The sequence below is a fragment of the Rhinolophus sinicus genome, linkage group LG13 (genome assembly GCF_036562045.2).
Source record: "Rhinolophus sinicus isolate RSC01 linkage group LG13, ASM3656204v1, whole genome shotgun sequence".
Taxonomy (NCBI): domain Eukaryota; kingdom Metazoa; phylum Chordata; class Mammalia; order Chiroptera; family Rhinolophidae; genus Rhinolophus; species Rhinolophus sinicus.
The window spans coordinates 2,878,344-2,905,609 of record NC_133762.1 but is presented as its reverse complement, the minus strand read 5'-3'; the positions used below and the strand labels follow the sequence as shown (position 1 = coordinate 2,905,609).

The window sequence follows — 27,266 nt, the reverse complement described above, 5'->3', positions numbered from 1 at the left end:
GTAAGACCAGACTCTAAGGGGACTGAGGGAAGCCCAACGTCAAGAGCAGAGGCAAAGCTAAGGACCCTGGAGGAGCCTGAGGTCTCTGGCACCTCTAGCTACAGCAGACGTGACACAGCCCGACTCCTACTGAGATTTCCATAAAGCCTCGCACTCAAGGCTTATTACCTTAGTTCCTATTTTCCGGTATAACAGGCCTGGCTTAGAAATCATGTTGAAGGCCGACTGAAAACTAAAAATTAAAAAAAAACCCGGATTCTAAAGCGATGAAGCAAGCATCATAACGAGACTCAGATATGACACAGAGTTTGGAATTATCAGACTGGGAATATAAAATAACTATGTGTTAGGGTTGTAATGGGAAAAACGGACAACATGCAAAAACAGATTGGTAATGGAAATAGAGAGATGAAAACTCTAAGAAAGAATCATAAAGAGATCCTAGAAATTTTGTGAAAAATGACCTGTGATGGAAATGAAAAATGCCTTTGATGGGCTCATGGGTAGACTCAACATGGCTAAGGAAAAAAATCAGTGACCTTGAAGATAGGTCATTAGAAACTTCCCCAACTGAAATGCAAAGAAAAAAAAGAATAGGAGCAGGGGATACGAGATAAGCATCCGAGAACTGTGGGATGATATCGAAAGACATAACATACAAATACCAATAGGAGACCAAAGAGAGAATGGAGAAGAAAAATATTTGAGGTAATAATGGCCGAAAATTTTCCAAGTTGAATTTATAAATGAGGCACAATAAGAGATGAACGACAATAACGAATCATAAAATAGAACAACTATAACAATATATTATAATAAAAGTTATGTGAATGTGGCATTATTAAGTGAAACAGGGATTACTTGAACACAAGCGTTGCAATAACAACAGTCCATCTGATAAAGGAGACGGATACTTAATAGAAGGAAATGCTCGTCAAAGGGCTGATTCTCATCCCAGGTGGAACGGAGCGGGACTGTATGAGATTTCATCACGCTACTTAGAACAGTGAGCAATACAAAACGTATGAATTGTTAATTTCTGGAATTTTCCATGCAACGTTTCCTGACCACAGCTGACTGCAAGTAACTGAAACCACAGAAAGTGAGCCTGTGAACAAGGGGGGGGCTATTGTCATCATTTTCAAGGTGAACGGTCTAAATAAAACCAATGGAAAGACAAGTTGTCGGAGGGGATAAAAACAAAAGACCCCACTATCTGCTGTCCCCAAGAAACCCATTCTAAATATAAAGACTGATGGGTTAAAAGGAAAGAGATGGAGAAAGATGTACCTCACCGAGGCCAATCAAAGGAAAGCTGAGGTGTCCGTGTTAATTTCAGACAAAGCAGACTTCAGAACAAGGGAAATTATTATGGATAACGAGGGGCCCTCACGTAACGATATGTAATTCAACTCAATCCTCCTCAAGAAGAGATCACAACCTAAATGGCGATGCACCTAAAACAGAGCATCACACTCTGTGAGGCAAACCCTGACAGAGCTGAGAGGAGACAAATCCTCTATTACAACTGGAGACTTCAACACCCCGTCATAACTGACAGAACACGCAGGCAGAAATCCAACAAGGATAGTCCCCCGGAACAGCCTTACCCATCAACTGGGTCTGCCTGACACTGGCAGAACTTTCCAGCAAAGTACACATTCTTCTCAAGCTCGTATGAAGCATCCATCAAGTGTCTGGTCCGTCTGGGTTGCTGTAACAAACACCACAGACTGGGGGACTTATAAGCAGCAAACATTTATTTCTCACAGTTCTGGAGGCTGGAAGTCCCAGCGCAGGGTGCCAGCGTAGCTGGGTGAGGGCCTCTACCAGATCTCAGACTTCTCACAGCATTTTCATAGGGCAGAGGGGGCCAGGCGTGGGTGGGGTCTCTTTGATAAGGAAACCAATCCCATCTTGAGGGCTCTGCCTCCTCACTCAATCCCTTCCCAAAGCCCCCATCACCTTGGGGGTTAGGATTTCAACACATGAATTGGTGGCGGGGAGACATAAATATTCAGACCGAAGCACCAAAACAGACCACATTTGGGGCCATAAACCACACCCTAACAAGTTTTTAAGAAACAGAAATTATATAGCGTATTCCCCCGACCAGAATGGAGTTGAACTAAAATTAGTAACAGGAAACAGGTGAAATCCCCAAATAGTTGGAAATCAAGCAACACAATTCAAAATAACACGCGGGTCAATAAGGAAACATCAAGGGGCACTTCTCCAATTTTGTTGAACTAAATGAAAATACCACTTGTCAAAATGTGTAGAATGTAGCAAAAGCAGTGGCTATAGAGAAGTTTCTAGCATTGAATGTCTATCGTAGAAGAGAAGAAAGATCTAAAATCAATAACTAACCTTCTACCTTAGGAAATGAGATGAAGAACAATGTAAGCGTACACCAAGGAGAAGAAATAAGGTAAAAATTAGAGCATACATTAATGAAATTGAAAACAGGGAAATAATACAGAAAAATCAACAAACTCAAAAACTTCCTGTGACTGCATTTAAGCTTTTGTTAGAGCGCGGTGAAGGCCACAGACCGCATCGCATCTCCCGGCTCCCACGTAGCACAGGGGCTGAGATGCACGAGGAGATGAATGACCCACCGGGCACCGCACGGTGGTGACTGCCACAGGCCCTACTCACTCAGAATCTGCAGGCCCACGAGGGCTCCCGGCCATCCGCTGGACAGTCCTGGTCTCCACGGCGGGCTTGCCCACGCGAGATTCAGCAGTGCGGAAAATTCAGTGGCTGGAATGAAAGAGGCACAAATGGGGCATCAGTGGGGCGCACACGTACCTCACTCACTTATGAACGGAGGGGTGTTCGCCCATCAGAGTGACGAATCACACACTAAAACTGAGTGGCTAACAGCTCCCTGGGCCATAACCTCCAAAGTAGATCTGAAATCCGAGATCAGAACCCCAGGTTTTGTGGAACCGCCAAGCATTTTGAAAATCAGAGTCCCAAGTTGATCATGAGACTCCCCGAGTTCTCGGGTGAACCCCGTTTGTTCCCGAAGGTCAGAGGGCTCGGGTGAGGAAGAGGCCTGATGCCCGGAGAGCCGACCTCGGTCTCAGAGCGTGCAGATGTGTGTCTCAGACCCTCACACGGGAACCTGTGGCATCAACACCTCAGGTTCTAGCTGCGCTCACAGGAAACATACATCCTGCAAGGTTTGTTCCCCACGTGTTTTCCCACAGTAGCAAAACGCCACAGGAGATACAAGGCATGGTGTCACTTGGGCTACTCTTCCACATACGGGAGGAATTCTACAAAACAACGCACTAAACAAAACCTTTTTGAAGAAAAGGTGACCATGTGGTCGCGCGCGGACGTGCAGGCAGCGTCACCCTGTGTGCGAGGGACACTGATTCCTCCCTGACACGTGGGGGCGCCAGCGCTCAGCCAGCAGCTGGCGGAACAGCGTCACCGGGATGTCTGCAGAGAGAGACACCTTGGCTCACATCCTAGCTCTGCCACTGACGGCCCTGGGAGTCTAAGGGATCGCCCACCGTTTCCTTTTCTCCGAGGATGATGGCAGCACGGAGCTATTGGCCCCACATCAAGCACCTGAGCCCTGGCCGCTCTCATCCTTGTCTCCTATCGTGACAATCTGACACCCACCCCTTCCACCTTCCCTACTGACCTCTCCTGCTGTCCCTGGGCCCTCACTCCCTCAGTACCAGCCACCTGGCCTCCCTCTCTTCCTCAAACACACCAGACAGGTGTCACCCCAGGGCCTTTGCACAGGCCATTCCCCTAACTGTCCACTCGGCTCCCACCCTCCTCTCCCACATGCTGCTGCCTATACATCACCCTCCCTGACTGGGGGGGTACAGGGGGACTTAGACCCACAACCCCACCCACCCAGCCTTTCCTGGCCTCCTCCGCCGCTGTGTGTCTCTCTCCCTGGCACTTATCACCACCTAACATGTGACATATTCCTTTTATTTATCTTGATTAGTGTCTGCATTCCCCCTCTGGAAAGTAAACTCTGTGAGGGCAGGGACTTTCCATCAACACTCACTAGACACTCGTGGAATGAATGAGTCCGCCCTCCGCCCAGGAGGAAAGCAGGACGTGTGCATGCCACAGCCAGCACCCACCAGCCCAGCAGGCCGACCAGCACACACAGCAACGCTGACGAGGCTCCGGCTCTCCAAGCTGCCCGGAGGGAAGAACACAGGCCCTGAATACTGGATCCAACTGTCCCCTCACAACAAGCCCTGAAAGAATGCCACCAACAGCCCAGAGCGGGAAGCACCCAAGTCCAGCCCTTTCTTCTGCAGGCGAGGAAGCAGAGGCTCCCAGGGCAGCTCAGACCCTCAGTGTCCAGCTGGGCCCGAGTCCCGGGCCCCCCACATCCCAGCCTCGCTGAGGTCTGAAATGTTTTCAATCCGAGTGTAAGTGGACCCGTGCAGTTCAACGGCACCGTCACCTTGGGCATTAGGTTCCAACATATGAATCTGGGGGCACACAGGATGTGGGCACATGGTGGGCAGGAAGCAATGGGTCCAGGATGTGGGCACATGGTGGGCAGGAGGCAATGGGGGTGCCTGCTAAGGGGTACGGGAGGTGGGAATGTTCTGGAATTAGATGGCGGGGATGGTTGCACAACATGTGAGTACATTAAAAACCACTGAGCTGTACGCTGTAAAGCGTGCTTTTATGGTATGGGAATTACATCAATAAAGCTGCTCTAAAATCTTTTAAGTCATAAGTCAGATCATATTCTTCTCTCCTCAGCTTCCTCCACCACGGCCCCCTGTTGCCCGGAGGAGAAGCTCTCAAGCCAGCAAGAAGGCCCCCATGCCCAAGCTCCATGCCCTCCGGCCTCCCTCTGCCCCAGCCTCACGGGCTCTGCCGGTCCCCAGACACGCCAGTCCTGCGCCCAGAAGCTCCTGGGAAGTGCTGACCTCAGCATCCCCGCCCCCTCAGACGCCACGGCCCACGCCCACCCACCAAGGCTCATCCCTCGTCCTGCCCTGAGCCTTCGGGACGCACCTCATCCGCTGTGTCCTGTGACGTGTCCCCCACCTACACCACAACAGTGCTCAACGGCGACTGGCTGAGTGCTGACTCAGTGACAGACGGCCCCCAGGACACGCTCAGAAGCAGATGCTCAGCAAGGCAGAGGGCCATCCACCCAGGGCCTGGGGGCTTTCCCTGCAGCTGCCCCACCAGCCCCACACCGTGTTTGCGACAACTCACTCCTTCATCCCTCAGACGTACCAGGCATGGGCTGAGGGTGAGCCAATGCCCCCTCCACGTGACCTGGAAGCTCAGCTCCCACCTGCTCGAGGGGAAACCACCTCCCCACCCAGACCTCCAGCTACAGGGGCTACCAGGCTTGTAGGGAGGCGGGAGGGGGGGACTCAGGCTCTGCCTTCTGAATGGCCACAGCTGGGAGCTTCCCTGCAGGCCCATGAGAGAACAGTCTGTTCCAACTGAGACACCCACATCCAGGCTACTTCCTGTTCCAACAAAAAGATGCTGGTTGGCACACTGAAACCACCTCATATCCCTGCCCACCTCCCTCTCCAGTCGCGTCCTCACCATGAGCGAGCAGGGATGTGAACACTTACTCCCTTGCACACACGAGGCCACAGGAGGAGGACAGTTCACGTGCCCCCAATGGTCTGTGGCGGCAGCCCCCACTGACCTCCACACTGCCACCCCCTCTCGGTGCATCACGGGGACACAGGGCCCCGGCAGCCCCTCCCCACCGCACACACCCACTCCCACTCAGGCATTCCTTTAAAATACTACAACTTGCCAGAATGTTCCAAGACAGAGGCCATGGATTCCAAGAGGGACTAAGGAGGAAAAACTGGTGATGGGGAGCATGGGACATCCTTTCGGCCGGGGGTGGCCACCTGGCTTCACCTGACTGCCTTTCAGAATCTCGCACAGACTCGCTGTGATTTATTAATTACTATTTGGGCTGAGTAGTCGGGGCACCAGTGGGGCAGCTAAGTCTGCCAGCCCCTCCCTGCTACACAGTGGTCCCTGTGCTGGGAGAGGGGGATGGAAGCGGCAAGGGAGGGTGTTGAGACCACAGCAGGGTCCAGATTTGGGGGTGGGGGGTCCAGGATGCCACAGGAGCACCAGTCCCCAGAGACGAGCCAGCACCTCAGCACCTGGCCTTCCCCAGGCCACAGGAAGCCAAGACACAAAAGGCCATGACCCAAAGACAATCTTAAAACAGGAGGAAGGAAGCCAGCAAGACCGGGGCACGGCTACAATGTAGTAAAACAAGAGGGACGTTGAGTTATTAGGCATTTGTCAAAGCCCATAGACTGAACATCACAAAGAGTGACCCGAACCTAATTTAGTTAATAAGAATAGTAATAATAACAACATCAATAACATCATCAAAGGAAACTACGTACCACACGGATGCAAGATGGTAATGGGGGCATCTAGGAGGTTTGCAGGTGAGGAGGTGTGCGAAAACTCTCTGAAATTTCTGCTCAACCTTTCTGTAAACCTTAAACTGCTGGAAAAATTAAACCTATTAATTTGAAAAAATCTGGCAGTTGATATTCAGAGAGCTCAATGTAAGAATGGATGCAATTGAGGAGCCACCTGGTAAACCGGAAGATGGAGCCAAGGGATTCTCCCAGAATGCAGTGCACACAGACCCTGGGCAGCAGCCCTGGCGGACAGGTTCTCCTGGTTTTGGGGAAGGAAGGCTCTGGAAGCATCCTTCCCACACCCACCATCACTGTCTCCCTCTCTCCAAATTGAGGGACATTAGTAAATTCTCAGGATTGGGTTCTGTCACCTTCTATCCCCAGGACTGCTTTATTATTGGGGGTGGGGGAGGGGCAAGGAGACAGCACAGGAAACCTTAGAAACCATGTCAGCCTTTGCCGGGTCCCTGGCCTCTCCAGGCTGTCACATTTCACAGTGCCTGGCCTGAGGGAGTCCCACTGTCTTTATTTGGCTGTTGGTAGTGAATTACATCCTCGCTGGTTTTCTCCTTTCTAAAAAATGTATTTCTTTAGGAAGAGTCCCAATGAGGCCTTTCAGAGAAGCAATTCAGCATCTCTATCAAAAATTTAAATACATACTCGTACATCCTTTTACCCAACAACGCCATTTCCAGGAGGACTCACATTTATATGAAATAAGTGCTGTCTGTATGAGGATTTTCACAGCAGCAATCTTTTTAAAAACTGGAAGCAATCTAAGTGCCCATAAATAGGAGAACGGTTAAATAATTTATGGCAGAGTCCACATGCTTGAATACTCGGAGGCACCTTGATAAGAGGCAGGCCAGTATTCGGAGTGTATATAGAACCTGGTTATAGGTACATCGAGCTAGCTATAAAATCCATATACAGCTCTGCAAATCTACATACAGATGTGAGGGCAGCAGACAGGCCAAAAGGGCCCCGCCAAAAGCTTGTCTGTGGTTTCTTCTGTGGGGGGGGTGGAAACAGAGGCGGGGGCTGCAAGGGGCCCCCACTTTTCTCTTACTAAATACAGGGGTCACAGTTGAGTCTTTTACCAAAACGCATTTATTATTCACCAGCGTTACCAGGAAACCCAGAGTCTGCCCCTCTGAGGAGTCCATCTTCCAGTTGGGAGATGTCAGCACTAAGGAAAACGGGCAGACGGGAAGGGAGGGGGCAGGACGCCCATAGGAGCCAATGCTCCCTAGTGTCAGGGAAGACGGGATGAGAGCCCGAGTGTCTGCAGGAAGGTAACGCGGGCCCAGATGCAACCTTCCAAGTGATGGGAGCTTGCACACACATCGCAGGACAAACCCAGATGAAAGGAAACACAAAGGGAGGCGGTGACCGAAGGGGGCGGGGCAGGGCCTGGGGACCTGGGGGACCTTGGGGACCCTGGTGTGCTAGGACAGGCCAGTGGAAGACGCTGCTGTATTAACCTTTTCACTGTGTTAATTGATTTCAAGTTTGTTCTCCAAAACGTGTCAAAAATCTACAGAAAATAATTACAGTATTTATGTTTTTAAGTAAATATAGTTAAGGTGCTACATTTTATTAAACTACACGATTACTTTAAAGTATAAAAATATCTTATTGTTAACCATTCCTGAAAAACACAAAAATACAGAAAAAACGTCCATCGGCTTTCCTAAACTGCCTTTCTGGAGCACTGAGCTCGTGGGGTAAAGTGGAACGCCACCGTCAGAGGCAGGAGATATCATTCAACTATAGACGAATGTCACAGCGAAAACGTTAATTTGCGGGGAAACTAAAGAATTCCGTTTCATTTACCAAGTAGTTCACATGGGTGTGTGTGTGTGTGTGTGTGTGTGTGTGTGATGTGTGTACATGAGTGGTATATGTGTGTATGCACACATTCACACACACACACGTACACTGGGGACTACAGGTGGGCCGCAGCCTGCAACATGCAGCAGTGACCAGCACGTCATAGGTCTCAGGGTTGGGCTGCAGAGCGGGCACTCAGTCTGCAGGGGGAGAGGATAAGGGGCGTTCCCCCCCCCCCCGCCCCCCGCAGCAGAACGCACACAGGCTGAACAGGCTCAGGGCAGACCCGACACCCTCAGGACAGTTTCCTTAACCTTCTCTGGGGGAGAGGGGGGAGGTCTGGATAAGGTCCAAGGAAGAGTCCTGCATGGAACTGTGCCGCCAGGGGGGTGCAGAGAGGGGGGGAGCCATCCCCAAGGAAAGGTGCTCCTAGGAACAGAAGCAGCCGCCTCCCCCTCCTGAAATCTGGGCAGGGTATCCACTCCCACCCAGAAGAACAAAGGCACCTCAAAAGGGTCCCTGCCACAAGACAGCCCCCAAACCCCACCCTAGCTTCAAACTCCTGCAGCAATTTCAGATGCTTCATAGACCAAAACACAAACCTGCAGTGTTTCCATGTGTGCAAATCTCCTTTTAAAGCCTGCTTTCCTTTTTTGAGTCACTTCATCAAAATTAAATTCCTGTGTAAACCATGCTTGGGAGTGAGCTGCTGTCCCGGAGTCTAAAACAACAAAAAAGTGGTGGGAAGACCCCGATGCAGCAGGGGCCATGCCAGCCCCCCACTCCCAGCTGCCACCTCCCAGCCACTGCTAACCCAGCATGCACGAAGCAAACTCGCCAACCCCTCTACTCCAAGCACTCTCACAGAATTAAAAAGCCCGTAAGTAATTCTCAGACTAGACACAAGGGAAACCTAAAATATTCTGTAACAAAATAAGTTTCTTCTAGTAAAGTTTCTGTTCTCAAAGATTTCCCCATGGAGGGAGGAAAACCAGGCCGCTGGTGTAATTACCTAGAGCCAGGGCCCCGATGTTTAAGACCCTCCACGTCCTAGAAGGATGTACGTGGACCCCATGGGCCTGTCATGGAAACCCAGAAGGCGAGGCTCCCAGCAGAGGCCAGAGCTGACCGCTCAGACTCCTGGAATAGAAGCTACCAAATGGCATCAAAGCCTCAAAACACTGAAAGCAGCTCAGTGGTTTTATGCTCCAACTAGGAGAATTTTTTCTACAACTTTGATAACAACTAAAGTTCTGAGGACAGTATACCCCCACGTGGTAAGGTTACCCCGTATTATCAGCTGCTGTGACCCCATCTGGCACCCAGCACACACTGGGTGTGGGACACTGCGGAGCTCCCAGCCCCCACCTGGGTTCCCGGGGCTACTGTGAAGACAAAACAGGTGACTGACGTGAGGTCCTGGGTGTCACACACAAGTCAGGGATCACGGTATGGGGGAGGGGTGCCCACATGCTTTACAATGGGCTACTGAGCAGGCTGACCACGCCCACCCGTCTGTCCAAAAGGCCTGGTGTAACAGACTGTGCTGCACGGGCTGCCACTGCGCACATGACAAAAGTCACCGGTCCCTGCCAGACCGTGTCAATGTGTTAACTGCTAGAATCCAAGCTCCACGGACCAAGGATGCCCTTGGCTCACCCACCCCAGTGCCTGGCACCCAGTAGGTGTTTAATAAGTATTTGTTGAATGAGGAATGAACGGCTAAGTGGATAAATGCTATGTGTCTTTGAAATCTTTTCCTCACCAAGTTTTAAATATGCTGTGTTTAAAGTAAATACACCCATAAGGTACTCAAGGTACCTTCAAGTAAAAGGCCCAGGGAACAAAGGATAAAAATCAGGAGACATCAGGGCCAGAACTCCTCCAGGCACATCCCTGGGGCCTGAGAGGGTTGCTCCAGTAACTCTAAGAGGGTGAGGAGAAGAAACAAGGCTGGCTCCTCCCTCGCCTTCAGGACGTCTGAAGGATAAAGAGGGACAGACTGCAGACGTGCCAGGATGTGACATGCCACCAACCAGCCGTCCGGCCTCCTCACCCCCTCCTGCCCGATTCTGTGACCAGCAGCTGGAACTCGGGGCATTTATGACGTCTTCACCTTAAAGATGCTGCCAGCGCTGGAAGTGTTTCCAGAATGTTCTTTTAAAAGCCAATCCTGAATGAAGAGAGAAGCCTGATCGGCCTCTCACAGATTCTAAATCCCACATCGCTGAGGCCACAGCGTCTCCATTTCAGATTTCACAGCACAAAAGGGCGAATCTTGGAATAACCGATGTTTCGTGATCTGTAGTAGAGTCTCAGAAATAGAAAGCCTCTTGTCTGGCCCTTCTCTGAAACAGCCTCCCTTACATGTGACAAAATGATGCAAAGCGGCATCTCGTGACCCAAATGCGAACACTGGAAATCCTTCCAGGTCTTCCAAATGGCAGGCAATAAACAGGATTTAAAATAATTTAATATCGTGCCCATTTTATAGATTTCAAAATAGCCCAGGCAAATACACTCTGAGAGGGAACGGAAATGAAACGAAACATTCAAGCAGATACAGCTAGATACGTGAGATTGAAAAGAGAACAAATCACTTCATCACTAAGACGATGCTCTTGAAATCTCTTTTAAAACAATATGGTCCCTTCCCCCACCCCCTCAGGAATCCTCCAGCAGCCAGCAACACACACAAAGCCCTGTGGTTTTCCTTGGAATGGCGTAAGCAGGAAGTTTCAATTCCATCTTTCCATCACTAACGCTACTGTGACTCTGCAACCTGCCCACTGTTACAGCTTTATTTCTGGTGAGAATCAGAAACACTTCCAGATGGGCTCGGGGCAGCCCAGCAGACTGTCCACAGGCCACAGCACCAGGTGGGCGACGGGACTGTCCCAACAGCTCCCTTTTGTTTTGTTACATGCGAAACGTTTCTGAATGGCTTCAGCACGATGCGTTCTGATTTCAGAGCTCTACTGCATTCAAGAAAGTGACAGAATCCATACACAGCTCTAGACAGAACAAGTGAATAGCCTTAGCCCCCAAACTGTAATTAAGACTGGGGTGGCGAGGCACTGAATTAAATCCCTTCCTTGAGCCCTGTGTAGCGGCCCTGGGTCTGGGCGTCTTATCTCTGCCAAGCAGGCCGGCTGGCAAGCCACTGCACATGGCCCTACAGCATTGCACGCTTATCTGTTCAGGACAACCAACGTGGTCCAGTGCTGGTGGCCGTGTAGTTTCTCGTCCTGCTCTGCGACCCCAGACCCAGTCTCCTGGGATAATAAGCGGGAAGGCAGCCAGCATAACCCAAGCTGCTCAGCTCACGGCTCCTCCCGCGGAGGCCGGCCCTCAGCCCCCCATGGTTTGCAGAACCCATGCACAGAGAACCTTCTGCTTCAGAAGGTATTTATACGGCATCAAAACCATAATCACATCTATGGTTCTTTTTTTAGTAACACAGTTAATTAGTGCTTCATATTGAAAAACCATAAAACATAAGTTATTCATTTAGTGATCTTCCTTTAGAGGGAAAAAAATCACATTTATGAAATTGGGGCCTTCCCCCGATATGAAGACTTATGATCCTTGAAACTCTAAATATTTGAATTTCTAAATAATTTCTGAGGGTAAAAGGGATCAAAGGGTAAAAGGGGTGATGGAAGGAGAACTGACTCTGGGTGGTGAACACACAATGTGATATATAGATGATGTAATACAGAACTGTACACCTGATATCTATGTAACTTTACTAACAATTGTCACCCCAATAAACTTGAATTAGATAAGAAGAATAATTTCATATCAAGCCCACTTCATAGAATGCAAACGATCTCAAACAGATACCCTATTAGACCTGATACGAAACTAAAATTTCAATAGATGCAGCTATACAAGAAAAATGAAAAGAGAAAAATTGCTTCATTGCTACAAAGGATTTCCAAAGATGACATTTCTGAAACCAGCCATGGTTTTGACATCTATGAAAGCAAATCATAGCAGTGGCCAGTACAAGTGCTCTAAGAGCACACAAAGCAGAAGAACAAAGTTGGAGCCCTGACACCCCCTGACTTCAAGCCTTACTATAAAGCTACAGTAGTCACGACAGTGCAGCATCGGAAAAAGAAGAGACAAATAGATCAGGGGAGTAGAACAGAGTGTCCAGAAAGGGGCCCACGTGATAATAATCCATGGATCTTTGACAAAGGAGCAATGGCAATAATACGATGGAGAAAAGATAGTCTTTTCAACAAATGGTGCTGGGACAACTGGACGTCTACATATGAAAAGGGAAACAGGACACAGACTTCACACCCTTCACAAAAATTAACTCAAAATGGATCACAGTCAAATATATGGTGATGGAAGGAGAACTGACTCTGGGTGGTGGACACACAATGGGATTTATAGATGATGTAATACAGAATTGTACACCTGAAATCTATGTAATTTTACTAACAATTGTCACCCCAATAAATTACAAAAAAAAAAAAAAAAATGGATCACAGACCTAAACGTCAAACATAAAGCTATAAAACTCCTGGAAGATGACATAGGAGAAAATCTAGGTGACATTGAGTTTGGCAATGAACTTTTTGGATAGAACACCAAAGGCGCCATCCATAAAAGAAAGAATATGCAGGACTTCATTAAAATTAAAAGTGTCTGCTCTGCGATAGACACTGGCCAAAGAATGAAAAGATGAGAGAAAATATTTGCAAAAGACACATCTGATAAAGAACTGTTATCCAAAATATGCAAAGAAAACTTAGAGTTCAACAATAAGAAAACAGACAACCCCATTATAAAATGAACGAAAAGATATGAACAGACTCCTCACCAAAGAAGATAACAGATGGCCAATAAGCATATGAAAAGATGCTCCCCATCCGATGTCCTCAGAGGTCCCACGACACATGTATGAGAACGGCCAAAAGCCAGAAACTGACACTGCCAGATTCTGAAAGGAAGTGCAGTGACAGGAACTCCCTCCGCAAAGGGATACTGCGTTTTGGAAGACAGGTTAGCAATTCTTACAAAACTAAACATACTCTTATCCTAGCATCCACGCCCCTTGATATTTACCCAAAGGAGCTAAACACTTATGTCCACACAAAAATCTGCACACAGATGTCTACAGCCGCTTTACCCATAATTACCGACACCTGGAAGCAAACAAGTTGTCCTTCAATACGCAAACGGATAAACTGGGGTCCATCCACACGATGGAATACTGTTCAGCCTGAAAAGAAATGAGCTATCAAATCACGAGAAGACGTGGAGGAACCTTAAATGCATGTTACTAAATAAAAGGTGCCAATCTGAGAAGCCAATCATATGAGGTCAGACAATTAAGTTTGCGAACTCATCCTAGAAAAAGTGCTCCACACCTCATGGCTGAATATCACTACGGTCACCTTTGAAGTACTCCCCTTGGGAAACTATGCACCGATGTCAGTGCCTAGTCCATCCTTCAAAGTAATTTTAGAACTCTTTTTCTGGAGTGGCCATCAGAGCTGTCGTCGTATTACCCTTGATGTCCTGAATGTCATCAGAATGTCTTCCTTTCAATATTTCCTTTCCTTTGGGTAAAGAAATAAGTCACTGGGGGCCAGGTCAGGTGAGTAGGGAGGGTGTTCCGATACAGTTATTTGTTTACTGGCTAAAAACTCCCTCACAGACAGTGCCGTGTGAGCTGGTGCATTGTCGTGATGCAAGAGCCATGAAATGTTGGCAAAAAGTTCAGGTCGTCTAACGTTTTCACGCGGCTTTTTCAGCACTTCCAAATAGTAAGTTTGGTTCACTGCTTGTCCAGTTGGTACAAATTCATAATGAATAATCCCTGATATCCAAAAACTGTGGAGACAGTAAAAGATCAGTGGTTGGCAGGAGTGGGTGGGGGGTGAATAGGCAGAGCACAGACGGTTTTTAGGGCAGTGACACTTCTCTGTGTGATACTGTGGACACATGTCATTACATCGTTGTCCAAACCTACGGAATGTGCACCACCCAGAGTGACCCTAATGTAAACTACGGCTTCTGGGCGATGATGACACATCAGTGCAGGCACGTGAGCTGTCACAAACGGACCACTCAGGAGGGGCATGTTGACAATGGGGCAAGCTGTGCGTGTGTGTGTGGGGGGGGGGGGTATGGGAAATCCATGTATCTTCTGTTCCATTTTGCTGGGAACCTAAAACTGCTCTAAAAAAAAATAATCTGTTTAAAAAAAAAAAACGGACAATGGGAACTCTTTTTCCTAACTAACCCAGTGGTGTGCTGTGGAGGCTTTCAGCAGAGTCAGGTACCCCAGATTATAAACTCCTTCACCCGCCCTCTCCATAGACAAGAAATGCCCCAATGCCAGCTCTCGGGGACCCAGCCATCAGAGCAGCCCGTTACTACCGCTCTGCCTTGCTCCTGCTGAAGACCTACAGCAAAACAACTCTGCCCTGCATATGAAACATGTCTGGACAAAACGCTGGCAAATAAAAGCCACACGGAGCCCTGAGTGGGAGCCAGCACCCAGGACCTGTCCCAGGCCATGGCTGCCGGGTCCCACCATACACACACACACACACAGGTGACCGTGGAGATGAGCAGGACCCACCCAGGCCACCGTGGGCAGCTGAACTGTGAAGCAGGCTACAGCTACACATCTTCCATTAAACGCAGGACAAATGGGCTGCTGTGCGCAGTCACGCTGGCGCTGTGGGACGCTGTCACAGTCCACTCGTTCGGAATAAAACCCATCCCATTAGAAACTGCGTAACTGCAGCCCATTTTCAACATTCCGCTCTGTGTACGGCCGATTGTCGGAAGATAAGGATTTAAAATTGAAAATCAGAGAGCCGTTCCTGGGTCATTCCCAGGAAATGAGGCGCAGACGAGCACGTTAAACTCGCCACATGGAGTCCTACAAGTTACCTTACAGATTTCGAACTTTCCAGCCAGACAGAATCACGTAAATCCTCGGTAATGTGGCCCTGACTGCGTTACTGGGTGTTAAGGACACCACTTCCCCGATTCAGGGGGCCTGACAAAGACAACCCCACTGTTATGAAAAGCCCACACTCTTCCCCATCAGACTCTGAGGGGGACCTGTTGGCTCACCAGGAAGTGTCAGACGCCGGCCACCACCAGGGGGCAGCACGGGGTCGCGCCGCCTCACCTTACAGCTCCATCCCGCTCAGCCCCAAGTGCCAAGCACAGACTCCACCATCCTAAAGGCACTGGGTGGCCGGTGTACTTCACGACCAAACACATAATTAACAAGTGTGGGTAGCTATAACGCCCTAAACAAAGATTCTATAGGAAAATGATGGAAAATAATGCAAAAATGACGTGCCAAATAACGTAAGAATCTAGACATACGAAGCAACTCACTACCTCCGGTCAGCAGTGAGCACCCAGAGCTCACAGCTCTGGAGGGTGTGACACCAAGGGCAAGGTGAGAGCAAAAATGAGAACAAAAGACGTTTTTGTTGGCTGGCTCAGAGGTTTCGTGAGGCCAGGGGATCCTGTGTTCCTGTTTCACTCATCCCATCCCTTCCCCCCACCTCACTTCCTAAGGGTGACCCTAGGGGACGAGTATCAGATTCCTGGATCTGCACTGGGCCATGCCGTCCTGGTGGGAATTTGGTGGCACAGACAACATTTCGTGGTGCAGTCAGGGTAGGGTCCTCCCTCATGCGGTCGGACAAACCCCACGCACCACTGCTGGGGGCCACCTCACTAGCCCCCAGCCTCAGACCCATCGGTGTGGCCCAAACCACCTGCAGAGGGGAGTTTCCACAACCAGGGCTGCATCCTACACTCCCCACTCCCACCTCACCCCAACACCCCACCCTGCCAGTGCACCCACTATGTCCTGGAGGGGGCCACCAATGTGGGAGGGACAGATGCCAGGCTGGCATGGCAGTTCCTGATATTCTCAACCCCCTACCTGCCATCACCTGAGGAGACCTGTCCCTGAGGAGGAGAGCCTCTGAGTTCCCTGCTGGAGGGCCAAACAGCAGAACAAGCCCGGGTGCAGACTTGCAGGAAACACCCATGGGACAGCCCTTGCTTTAAAGCAAAGGGGCCATCTTGATGGGCCCATGAGACCACGGGGGGGGGGGGGGGGGCACAGAGCCAATGAAGGTACCCCCCCACAACAGTGAGCCAGGAACAAAAGGCATAAATATCAGGAAGGAAGTCAACATTGGCAAGTGATCCCTGGATTAGAAAATCCAAGAGAAAGAACAACAAGCCATTTAAACCAACAGAGAGGCGTAATTAAGCAAATGGCAGACAAGCTCGATAGTCAGAAGACAACAGCTACAGCCAGCCAGGAAATGAGGCAGGAGGCGGGGTAACCCCACGGACCACAGCAACAGGAGCAATGAAATACCTAACACTGCATCGAACAGGAAATGTACCAAACGTATGTGAACAAAGCCATAAAACACTAGTGAAGGATGTAAAACGACCTCTAAATAAATCAAAATCTCCAGGTAAGGAGAAAATATAAAGAGGTCTCTTCTCCCTGAAATAAACCTCTAGAGCAATCCGATTTGAGGATGAATTTAGCTTATTGCAGAGTTTATCTAATGGAAGAAATGAGAGAAAGGTTTGGAAAAAAAATGGAAAAAGGAGAATGAAGAAGGAAAGGACCTATACAATAACACAATATAACAAAAAGCCAGAGTCATTTAAATAGCAGCTGCGGCACAAGGATACACCAATAAATTAAAATGGAGAGTCCAGAAACAAGCGACAAACTACCCAAGACATGGGACAATCTAATATAGGACAAACGGGGCTTCTCAAAACAGAGGTTGAGATGAGCTATTAATAATAAATCATGTCAGGGAATTGAGTGTTCACATAAAACAATTTACATCTCCAGCACTTACGATATCTAAAAATAAAGCCCTGATGAATAAAAGCTGTAAATGCAAAATAACCTGAACTTTCAATATAAGAAGAAAGAAACACACACACACACACACACACACACACACACACACACACAGGAGGGTGTTTACGGACACTTAGGATAGGGAAGTCCTTTTTCTAAGTAAGATTCAAAATTCAGGGACTATAATAAAAAGGCTTGATAGATTGGATAGATTAGACAGCATAAAAATTCCACGTTTATGCACAAAGACGCCTTTAAACGAAGTCCAAGGACAAAAGGCATCTGGGTGAAAATATCTGCAGTGTATACAGCAAATGAGAAATAGCCATCCTATACAAAGAATACCTATAAATCAACAAGGAAAAGATGAACAAACCAATGGAAAAACAGGCATGGGTAGAAAAAGAAACTGAAAATAAGAAATTCAAATTATTCAGCACATGAGAATGAGCTTGTCCTCTCTCACCATTTTCAATGAACGATAACTTTGTACCCACAGGACTGAGTGAAACTACAAAGATGGACCCTGTCCAGAGAGTGTCTTTTGGTGAGGACCTGGGGACACAGCTGTCCCACACAACCAGCACCATTTAAAATGGTCACAACCTCCCCAGAGAGCAACTTGGCAATACTGTGTCACGCTAGAAATGTTCATCCATTCGGCCCCACAAGTTGCCTCTGGAATCTCCCCTGCAAAGACGTCCCCCGTGAAAGGATGGCGCGAGAGTACCTTCCAGCATCATCCATGAGTGTGGGCAACGGAGCCAACTGGAAAGTTCAGCAGGAAGCAGTCAGATATTATGCAAATGTGACACGGGGCAACGTCTCAGATTCATTGCTGGGGGGATCGAAGAACAAGTCATATTGATACTGTAATCCCATTTTGTTGAAAAAATATTAAAAATAATATGAATGTCCGTATAAAATGTAGGTCAAACATTGTTATAAATAAGGAAAAAAATGGGAGGAATCTACCCATTAACAATGGTCGTTTTTTGCACGGGCTGAATGGGGGTGGGGGTTGGAGGGCATGGGCTTTCATTTACTACATTATGTATTTCTGTAACGTTTGACTCTTTATCATGAAAGCATATTAACTTTATAACTTGAAAAATATTTAAATAAAAAATAAAATTCTGCTTACGCAAAACCAATGCCAAAGAAATCTTGGATCTAAAGTATGTCAGATGCCTGCCTGTCGCTGAGACCAGTATCCTTCTCAACCCCAAACTCTGCTGCCAGAAAAATGTCAGACAGCAGTACAGTGGACCTTTGAACCACGCAGGTCCACTTGTATAGATTTTTTTCGATAAATACTGTAAACGTGTTTTCTCTTCCTTATGATTTTTTTTTACTTTCTTATGATTTTCTTAATAACATTTTTTCTCTGGCTTAGTTTATTTTAAGAATACAGTATATAACACATAATATGTGTTCATGTGATTTGTAAGACTTCCAGTTAACAGGAGGTTATTAGTAATTACCGTGTTTCCGCGGAAATAAGACCTAGCCGGACAATCAGTTCTAATGCGTCTTTTGGAGCAAAAATTAATATAAGATCCGGTGTTATTTTACTGTAATAGTAAAATAACACCGGATCTTATATTACATTATATAAGACCGGGTCTTATATTAATTTTTGTTCCAAAAGATGCATTAGAGCTGATTGTCCGGCTAGGTCTTATTTTCGGGGAAACACGGTATTTGGGGAGTCAAAGTTATACATGGAGTTTTGTCTGCAGGGGGGTGCTTGGTGCCCTTAACCCCCAAGTTATTCAAGGGTCAAGTGTATTTTAAAAGCAGAAATGTCTTATCTACCTATTTTTTTAAGTATTAGCTCTTTTACTGTTCAATAATGAAACAATACACATTAACTGTGTCCCAGCAGGTACCCCGCCCAAAAAAAACACGTTTAAAATTACTCCTGTGTTTCATTCCATTCTTTGGATGTCTCAGAATCTTCAGGAGGAGGTGAGAGGTGTGAACCCTTGTTTATGGACCTGGCGAGGGTTATTCTGCAGAGAAAGGTGGGTCTCCCTGGCTGCGCCCCTTCAAGGTCGGGGAGTACTGCCCCCTGAGATTTTGACCTCGCAGCTTCTGGTTGTTAAGACTCAGAGTTTGAGAATGAGACTACATAGAAAAGCATTTGAAAATTCATTACCAGAAGGTCCTATGGAATCTGCTTCCACACAGAGAAAATCGTCCATTTTTTCCAAGAACTTAAAAGTCCAATTTGGGGGAATTGATTGCTCCATTTTAGATTCTTCAACCAGGGGAAATTTAAAAATTCTTCTTTTCAGCTCAACAGAGTGGATCCATGAACCTCTTGCTTCTGCAAAAGGAGGACAAAATCCCCCTGCGGCCTCAGCATCCCGCAGCTTTTGCTTGCATTCAGAGGGCCACCAAGGGCTTCAGGACATGACACAAGGCCCAGGGTTCCACCAGGTCAACCAGCCACCTGACTCTCCCACACTCAAGCAGAACCAGCAGTTCAGGAAAAGAGGGCTTGGCACCAATCCTTTTGCTAAATCACCACAAAAGATAAGATACTGTTAAAGTAAATAATGGCTCGTGAGCCCAGGTTCGAGTTCCCAGAGCCCCCATCAGATCAGCACCCCAGCGCCCCCAGCATGGAGTGGGTGGCCTCAAGAAAGGGATGTCCCCATTATCACACCTGAGTCATCAGTTCCCCACTGGCTTGTGTGTCATCGAGAAGTCTCTGAAACTCCCCACAGACCCACCCGCCCCCGAAATTGTTGGTTTCCTTTCAAAATGCCACAAGCAAGCCTGGGAAGATAGGCCACTTGCTTCACAGGTTGCAAGTGGGGAAGGTGGAAGATGTCCCCGCCGCTGCCTAGCGAGGCTTTGGGGCACAGGCTGGGTCCCCAGGCAGGTCCGTCCGACTCTCCATAAACCACAGCCAGCCCTGCAGGCTCCATGAGACGAGCCAGGAAGGGGCCCATGCCCACTGAGAGCCGCGATCCTGCCCCAGCTTCTCCCTGTCCTACGGGGCTACTCCTTTCCACTGCATCCTTCACCTCCTCCAAAAATACAGGAGGTGAAACTTCTGTCAGCTAAAGAAGATGAAATTAACAAAACCAGGGTTTCAGCTGCCAAACCGCCAGCCTTTCTGTGGGGACAAAGCCTTTCTCACCATCTCATCAACACTGACCATGAACTCTGAGCACCAGCCCAGCCCACACAGACGCAGGGCTCTCTTCTGCCTCCTCGCTGAACCGTCTACCACTCACACATCAGCTTTGGTCCCCACTGTGTCTTGTGACCAATATGAGCCCCCTAAAAAAAGGCCACTGGTCACTAACTGTAAGTGACCCAGGGGCTGAGCAGGGGAGGGCGGCCTCTCAGAACACCTTGCTGGGCACAGAGGAAGGACAGAGGCACTGCTGTCCGGGTCGGCAGACCAAGGAAACGTGAGCAGCGTGCCTGAGAGCTTACTGGCTGGGCTCATGTCACCTGCAGGTGGCCCCCAGCACACACATGGAGTGCATCTGCGGAACAGGGTTTTTCCAAGCACCCAGAAATCTGGGCCATAAAAAAATCTATCCTAAATACTAAACTGAACTTTCCCCGTTTTCGTGTGGACAATGAAGGAGGAGGACGAAGTCTGCAAAGCAAAGAGTCTGGAGCTGGTGAGGGGGGACAGGGACACTCAGAGGCCCAGGGAACAGGGACACTGACAGCCAGGAGGCATGGGGTGATGAGACTCAAATTGCCCTCCAATTTTTTTTTTTAAATAGCTTTGTTTTTTGTTTTTAAGTTTTCAACCTACAGAAAAACGGCCGACAGTACGTGTTCCCACATGTGGTTCCATCAGTAACATTTTACAGCAACATCACACGCCTCTTACAGTTAATGAGCCACTATGGATGCGTCCCTCATCGCTAGAGTCCACGCTTCGAGGATATGAGTATTTCCTTCGTTTTCACCCAGTGTCCTTCATCTGTTCCAGGATCCCTTCCAGGACATCACAGCCCAGTTAGTCCTGTGTCTCCTTAGGCTCCTTAGGCGGTGATGGAGTCTCCGATTTTGATGACACTATTGATTCATCAGTTTTGAGTACCGGTCGGGTATTTTCTAGAATGTCCCTCTAGGGGACTTTAACTGCCGTTTTCCTTATGATTAGATCGGAGGTATGGGTTTGGGGAGAAAGACCACAGAGGTGAAATCCCGTTTTCATCACATCAGATCAAGGGTCCAAACCATCAATGACTGTCACCGCTGGTGTCAATGTTGATCCCATGAACCCTCCACCCACGATTTCTGGGCTGACCCCCAGGAATTGCTCCCACGCACCGCTTGCCTCTGGTCTCCATCCTTCAAGCATTTTTGGTTCTCACTCATTGAAGCTGCATAGCGTATGCCCCTTCAACACTCGGCTGCATGCATCTGGTTTTCTTTAAGAGCACAGCTCCATCCCACGCAGGAAGAAAAACTCATTGTGTAACTTACCCATATCAATTACACGTGTATAGATCTTCGCATCCTACACGGGTTTATGGGCTCTGATTTCATTTAGAAAATATAGTTTGTATCTACATATTAATAAGCACTTGTTGGAATGGCCAAATCTAATTATCTCCACTAAATGAAATGTAATCTTGATTTTGATACCATTGTGCCAGCAGAAACACAAGCCATGAGTCAGTCAACTGAAAGTTCCCCTTGAAAATTCCAAGATGATGTGCGGCTGGGTTTTGTTTTGTTTTTTCCTTCGCTTTTAATTGAAGTATAACGTATGTACTGAAAAATTCCGTATCATAAATGGGAACTCACCCAGGCAAACCAACACCAAGACGAAGAAATGGGACATTGTCAGCACCTCTAGGAGCCCTGCCACCACACGCAGGGGCCCTTTGTACCTCCCCTAATCCCCATCTCCCAAGGGCCACCTGACTTCCAACCCCGCGGACGAGAGTTGGCTGTCGTCTTTCCTCTCAGTGGGATCACACAGTAGAGACTCTTGCATCTGGGTTTTTCACTCCGTGTTGGCAAGTTGCATGTACAAGCAGTGTGCATTCTCAGCTTGTCCTGGCGTTCCGTGCGGGAAGAGACCCCTGTGTACTGAGCCAGTCTGCTGCCACTGCACACCTGGTCATTGGCAGTTTGGTGATGACAACCACGCGGCCATGGGCACGCTTGTGTGTGCATCTTGATGACACAGCAGCTTCCTATGGCTGCTGTCACAGATCACCACAAACCTGGGTGGCTTAACACACACACACGTATCCTCTCACAGTTCTGGAGGCCGGAAGTCAGAAACCAGGGTCACTGGGCTGAAATCAAGGGGTGGCAGGCACATGTGCCATCGGGTAGCCTGCGGGAGAATCCGTTCGTTGTGTCTTCCGGTTCCTGCTGGCTGTCAGCATTGCTTGACTTGTGGCCACTCACTCCATCGTATGCCTCTGTGGTCACGTGGCCTGACCCTGTGTGTCAAATCTCCCTCTGTCTCTCTTAGAAGGATCCTTGGGATGGCACATAGAGCCCATCCAGATAACCCAGCATAATCTCACTTCAATATCCTTAATCACCTCTGCAACACTTTTCCATGCAACATGCACCGGTTCCAGGCCTTGTGACCTGAGAGCTTCAGGGGTCACCATTCAGCCCATCACAGTGGCCATGTGCACATGTCCCTCTGTTTCATTCAGAATGGGCTTGCCGGTCACAGCATCTGTGTATTTGTAACTTTACCAGATACTGCATAGTAGCTTGCCAAGCAGCTATACGAATTTACACGCCCATCGACCGTGAGCGTTCTGGATGCTCCACGTCCTCACCAACACCTGCGACCGTCTGCTCTTTTCCATTTCAGCCACCCTGGTGGGAATGCACATGAGTGTCACGCGGGGACGGCTGATTTTATGTGTCAACTTGACTGGCCACGGGATGTCCACATTATTAATAAATATTATTTCTGGGCATGTCTGTGAGGGAGTCTCTGGATGAGATGAGTGTTGGAATCGGTGGACCCAGTAAAATAGATTTCCCTCCCCAGTGTGTGTGCGTATCGCCCAGCCCACTGAAGGCCTGCACTGAACAACAGGTAGAAGAAGGCGGCACTTCTTTCCTGCCTCGCTCTTCTGCTCTTGAACTGAGATTTACACCATCAGCTGCCATGGTTCTTCGGGCTCAGATTGAATGAGACCACCGGCTCTCCTGGGGCCCCCAACTTACAGAAAGTCGGTCATGGACCTTCTCAACCTCCATAATCGTGAGTCAATTCCTCATAATAAATCTCCAAAAACATATAACACACACACACACATGTAGCCAATTGGTTCTGCTTCTAGGGAGAACCCTGACTAATACACTTACAAGTTGTCTAGCTTCTCCCCGATGGCTAACGGAGTTGAGCACCTTTTCATGTTTGTTGGGCCTTTTTTTGGTGAAGAGTCTTTTGCCCCTTTTCCTATTTGGCTGTATGCCTTTTTCTTGTTGACTACATAGTGCGTTATTTTAAGACAAGTCATTTGTTAGACTATATCCCACCAAACACATGTGTGGAGAGGAGAAAAAGGTTTTGGAGCCAGGGCCTGAGAGGTAAGGCCCAGATGTGTCCAAGCGATTGGTTGACATGAATTCTAGACAACAAACACCCTTAATGGCCTCCGTGAGCCCGGACAGTTTCCCTGAGGCATGTGTGTGAGAGCTTGAGGACCACCGTCAGGAAAATGGGGCGGGTGGGGAAAAAATCAGCCCCAGTTACTGTATTATGTCTCCATTTGCTTCCTTAAAACCAAAGCTAATTTCAACCTCAAGGATGACCATTGGGACAGTAAACTCTGTATTTCTACAAATACACGTGCATTTTATGAGACTCTCCTGACTCGGTAGGAGGCAGCTGCTGACCAAGTCACCGTGGTGTCAGCCCCATCCCCAGGCAAACATGTCCCTTCCCTTTGGTGGCTATCGTGCATGAGCTTGCAGAGGCTGCCATCACCAACATAACCATTGGATTTCTGCTGTGAAATATTGGATAGTAAATACACCAGAGCTGAGTTTCTCTGTGTCACTATAAAGGAAGAAAGCAGGCTTGGGCATCCGTCAAAGCGAAGCAGGGTAGTGCAGTCACGTGGCCCATGGCACAGAAAGGTCGACACACAGAGATCGCCCCCATCCAACGCAGCTTTCTCTCAACAAATCCTGATTTCTAATTAGTCCAACAGTTAGCAGACCGGTGCCAGGTATGGCGCATGGGAGTAAGGATGGAAGGAAGCATCCAATCCCTTCCCTGCCAGCGTGATAGGGGCCAGGCAGTGGGCCTCAGAGGACGGAATGGTGCCCACCCCCTCCCTGTGCAGGAGCAAAACAAAGCAACGCTAAGAGATGTTTTCTGAGCCAGCATTAAGCAGAAGATGCTGCAGGCTGGAAAGGGGAAGAAGGGCCAGAGCTGCAGGCGCCGAGGGTATCCCCTACTGAGCTGAGCCCTGACATGTGTCCTCGCGCTCACCAGCCCACAGAGGCCTTGGGGACCCAGCTTCCCAGCCACGCTATGCCAGGAATGTCTGACAGCAGATGTGGCTCTGCCCTCTCCTTCCCCAGGCCCTCTGCCCTCTGCCCTGCCAGCAAAATGTCAATCCCCCTCCAACAAAGGGCCAGAAAGCCACCGGGAGCCATTGTCATGAGCCAGCCTATCCACATAAGCGGGGGATGGCCATTTGGGGGGCAGCTCCAGCCACCTGACCTGTGACCCTCCTATCTTTGTTGCTCACTGACAACTGGAAACCAGGCTTTCCTGTTTTCCCGACGACTGTCCTGCTGAGTAAGTCAGCGAACCCACGGAGGTTAACTCTGTGAGCAAATTAATAACATGATTTATGGTTTGTCGTGGATTTCGTCATTCACGTGGATGAACAGTAGCAATTGAATCTAGAAAGCCTGCAAATCGCTAAAGGGTAAAATTAAACATCCGTGATAGTAAGCCTGCGACTTGGCGGCTGCCACCTCCCACACAAGGAGCCCCAGGGCCCCGCAGGGCGCCCAGCAGACTCCCTGCGCCCCATCCAGCCGTCCCCAACACCCTCCAGCTGCCTTCCATGCACAACGCACTCACCGGGCCCCATGCTGTGCCCCTCCATGTGTGTCTCACCTGGAGACCCCACCAGGTACTACACTGCTCCTCCCAGCGCCCCTTCCCACCCTCCTCCTCCAGGTTCCACCCCCTGGGACACTGGTCCATGGAAAATGCTCTTCTGCAGATTGCTGGGCATGGCCTGTGCCATCATCACCCCGCTGCTCCACTCCCAACCACAGCAGCAGCTCCCCCAGGGCCACCCAGGTCAGGCCCCTGAGGCTTGGGACCATCTCCAGCTCTGAACTGCACAAACCACACAATTCTGCTGCCAAACACTCGGCCCTCCCCCGTGCACCCACCTCCAGGCGGCCCTTCTGCCTGGAGAAGCATACATCCACTCTTCCAGAATGGGGTCCCACCCACGCTGGGACCCTCACAACTTCTGGCTGCTGCTTTTCTAAGGGGGGCTTTGGACCCAGAGCCAAAATCAGGCTCCAATACCATCCTCCATTCGCCAAGAGCCCCTTCTCCACTCCCTGTCTCCTGACTTCACCCAGCTCTACACAGGGTCAGAAAAGACATGTGGGATGGATGGATGGGTGGATGGGTGGGTGGGTGGGTGGATAGATGGATGGAAGGGTGGGTGGGTGGTGGGTGTGTGGGGATGAGCTCCCAACAAAGGAAAGAGGCTCAGGGATGAGTGGTGGATGGGTGAATGGATGGATGGAAGGCACCTGCCCTAGTGCCAGCATTGCAAAGGCCCCGCATGTCAAAGGACTGAGAGGTAAATGACGGGTAGAATGAGGGGCAGCAGCACACACAGAGTTAAGACGGGTTCCCAAAGCAAGAGGGGGGGAGAACGCTGCCACGTCCGGGAGTGCCCCAAGGCAGCTCCCCACATGAAGTCGATGGCAGTCGCAGGTGCCTCTGCCTCTGGGGCTATCACACCAGCTGCCGTAGCGAACACCAGTCATCAGTGCTGATCAAGCACAGACCAGCCCATGAACGAGGAGAAAACCATTATTTAATGATGTAATTTATTTAAAAGCCAAAATCTGTGAAAGCCCAAAGGACAGACACATCAGGAGTCCCCGGTCTGGCGTGGCTTCTGCTCTCAGAGTTTCCAACCCAAGAAACGGTTCAGAGACACCCCCAAGAATGGGAGGCAGACAGCACGTGCCACCCGCCACACGTTGGCACGCTCCTCTCCTGCAGCCGAAGCGCAGACAAAGGCCCCAGGCAGAGTCTCGCCGTCCATGCACACAAAGAAACGCACGTCTAGTGGGGGCTGTGGGCCAGGCCTAGTCCACTGTCGTTTCCTGCAGGAACAGAAGCCAACAGCACCGACTCAGGCCAGCCTCAGGGACTCCTGACGAAGGAAGCTCAGCCCTGTGTGTGCCTTTCTCAGGAGTCAGGTCCGACCCTGAGCAGTGGTGTTGGCTGGATGCTGGAGGCAGAGCCTGGCTTTCTCAAGCTTCCAACTGCTAACACAGGCCCCGCTCCACTCCACCCCAGCTGTGACAGCTGTCACCAGCTCTGGATAACGTGGACAGATGTTAGAACACATGGCTCACTTGTTACACCAAAAGACAGACACGTAAACTGAGTTTTATTTGAACAATGCACACATGTGGTGCCAGAGGGACCCGAGAAATCCGTCACCCCTAAATGCACATGTTCACTCAATTACCGGGTCTCATATTTTAGAAACAACGGATTTTTCCAAGACAACTGATACTCAAACCAACTAGGGAAAACTATACACCGCATTTTTTATTTAATTAAATTAACAACGCATAAAACAGTTCAGAGAAAGTCACATTTCGAGCTGCCTTGCTAGGGACTCAGGTCCAGGAACGGAGAACATACATGTGTACGTGACCGTGGCAGGAGGTGTAATGTGCAGTGGCAGAGGCTGAGAAAGACTCCCTGGGCTGGTGATTCGCCCCAGGACCCAGGACGCGTGGCAGAGCCAGGTTCAAACTGAGCTCCCGACTCCAAATCCCTTCCCCTCTCCTGCCTCATGAAACCACTGTGTCTTCCAGGCAAGGCCAGAGCACAG

General features: G+C 49.2%; 1 protein-coding gene across 11 annotated transcripts in view; it reads right to left on the bottom strand.

Annotated features, from left to right (window-relative positions):
• Positions 1-27,266, bottom strand: part of APBA2 (amyloid beta precursor protein binding family A member 2) — a 153,107-nt gene that overhangs the window by 120,667 nt on the left and 5,174 nt on the right. For all 11 annotated transcript variants that reach the window (XM_074317906.1, XM_074317905.1, XM_074317900.1 and 8 more), the window contains exon 2: positions 2,662-2,766. The gene's annotated coding sequence lies outside the window, so the exon portion shown is untranslated. The remainder of the gene's footprint in view (positions 1-2,661; positions 2,767-27,266) is intronic.